At 38.5% G+C, this 2,500-nt stretch overlaps 1 protein-coding gene across 7 annotated transcripts in view; it reads right to left on the reverse strand.

The window, feature by feature from the left end:
* The window catches only part of LOC144980739 (uncharacterized), a 105,424-nt gene that overhangs the window by 42,804 nt on the left and 60,120 nt on the right, over positions 1 to 2,500 (reverse strand). The gene's annotated exons all lie outside the window — the stretch shown is intronic.

The following is a 2,500-nucleotide window of genomic DNA, read 5'->3' on the forward strand; positions in this document are numbered from 1 at the left end:
ATAAAACAAGTTCAGACATTTAAATATCTTGGATACATAAGAACTTCAGATGGTAGATGTAGCACAGAAATATAACGAAGAATTGCAATAGCTAAAGATAATTTTAATAAAATGAGTCTAATTTACAAAAACCACAATATCTCAATGACAACAAAACATATAGTTTTGAAGGCCTATGTATGGTCAGTATTATTATATGGCTGTGAAAGCTGGACAATTACAGAAGACAGAAAGAAACTGGAGGCAGCAGAAATGTGGTTTCTTAGAAGGATGTTAAGAATCTCATGGACAGAGAAGAAAACTAATCAAGAAGTATTAGAGCAAGCTGAAACTAAAAAGTTACTAATTCGGACAATAAGAAAAAGACAAATGCAATTTTTAGGGCACCTAAATGGACATAAATGTATTGTACATCTTGCTCTCACAGGAAAGATAGAAGGTAAAAAGAGAAAAGGTAGACCAAGAAAAACATATTTGAATAGTTTGAACAGCTGGGTGACAAAGAAAGAGAAGAGTAATTAATATTAGTTTTCTGAGGTTATCTGATCAGAGAGATGAATGGCGTACCGTGATCACCGATGTCTGGCACAGACTTGGTACTAAGATGAAATAAGAACAAGAGAGAACCAATTTCATGATGGAAACGTAATATTTAGAATAAAGAATGTACAGGTAACTCAAAAGGCTACCAGATGGCCATCTGAGTAGCCAATTTGGCGACATAAAGAATCGTGTTTCTATTATCAGTTCTTGGGCTATTATTGAGCTTTATATTGCGCGATATCCACTGAATGTGCTCAAAGCGCTTTACAAGAGGTCCCTGGTCAATAGCAACATTTAACATGTAGGACGAGACATGACGACTGTTAGGCGATATTACAATTTTTCGGACAAAGACAACGCTGTTAACGGCCAGGTACTCATTTTACACCTGAGTACGGTAAGAGAATGTGAGTAAAGAGCCTTCTCCAAGAACTCAACTATGCGTCGAGCGCGAGGCTCGAACCCAGGACCTTCCGATCCGAAAACGAGTGTCATACCACTAGACCACATAGTCGCACTAATTGTTAATTTTTACTTTCACTTTTTTTAAAACAGTCTTTCTTTTTAATCACCCCCCCCCCCCCCCCCCCCCGTCAACTTTTCTCTAGTTCAGTCGATTTATGTTTATCAAAAACTATCATTGTTTTTCAAGTTTATCAGAGTGTTAGTAGTATTTGTCACATGAGATTCTATTTGGCCACTTTTGAAGTCGGAATTGGCCACAAGGAACTCTGACCATCTGGCAGCCCTTGTAACATTTGTGTTAAGTTTGTTTAAGCACGAATCGTTTGGACTCGCCAGACACCTCAACGGCTTTGATGTTTTGCGGCATGACACAAACACTCAAGTTCTGAAATTTAGGTCTCTGGTTCGAAACCCACTGTGTCGATTCGTAGCCTTCGTAAACTAATAGCCTGACACTGACCAAAAAATGACGTCAAAATGCTAGTCTTTCGCCACAAAAGAAAACAAATCGTGAGTTGTATTCAATAGTTCAACCAATGTGACCACTTGTTTCCATGAACACTACTAATGACAACTCACTGGGCGGTGCAAAAACCAAATAATGACGTCAAAATGCCGGTCTTTTTGGGTTTCAGTGTCAGGCTCTAAACTTCACGATGGCTACGGTCAGACTATAGATGCTGTGCGCTTGGCTAAGAAGTTCATAACATTGCCATCCGGAAACATAATGGATCAACACACAAAACTATGTGTAACCTTGAACGTTTATAGTCTGCTTATTACAGTTTACTGAGAATTACTCACAAACATGGATGGCAAAGAAAATAACAAAAGCCTGAGTGACGTCATCTTCGTTCTATATATAAAAGCATCCGTGTTAATAGCTTGTCAAGCATAGCAACAAGAGATTATGTATGTTCCGTGAATGGGAGCGATCTGTATTCATGTTTTCGTCCAACCCAGTCATCAATCACATGAGTTGTTGCTGTCCAACGATTGGATGCTTCTTAACAAATGTAAACACTCTGCATTGTTTATGAAAAGTGTACACATTCATGTGTCAAGCTGAACAAAAGGACCGATCGTGATTCAAGATTTTTCAAAAACTGTGAACACTTTTCACTATTTAGGTCATTTTGAGCACACTTTGCAATGTGACCAATGACCTCGAGCAACATGGAAAGGTAATATAGATAGTATGCAGATGACGTCACTCAGGCCTTTGTTATTGTTTTTGCCATCCGCGTTTGTGAGTTGTTCTCACTAAACTGTATTAACCAGACTATAAAAGTTCATGGTTACACAGAGTGTGTGTGTTGGTCCGTTATACTTCCGGATGGCAATGTTGTGAACTCCTTGGCCAAGCGCATTCTATCTTATAGTTTGGATCTGGTCACGTGGTTAGCTTAAGCTTATCGTCCCAATCATTGTGTTGTGTTTGACTTTCTAATCGTCTTGACAGAAGAATTAATAATTCTGTGTAAACACAACA

The sequence above is a fragment of the Berghia stephanieae genome, chromosome 10 (genome assembly GCF_034508935.2).
Source record: "Berghia stephanieae isolate SIO BIC M18660-M18661 chromosome 10, UCSD_Bste_1.3, whole genome shotgun sequence".
In the NCBI taxonomy this organism is placed as follows: domain Eukaryota; kingdom Metazoa; phylum Mollusca; class Gastropoda; order Nudibranchia; family Aeolidiidae; genus Berghia; species Berghia stephanieae.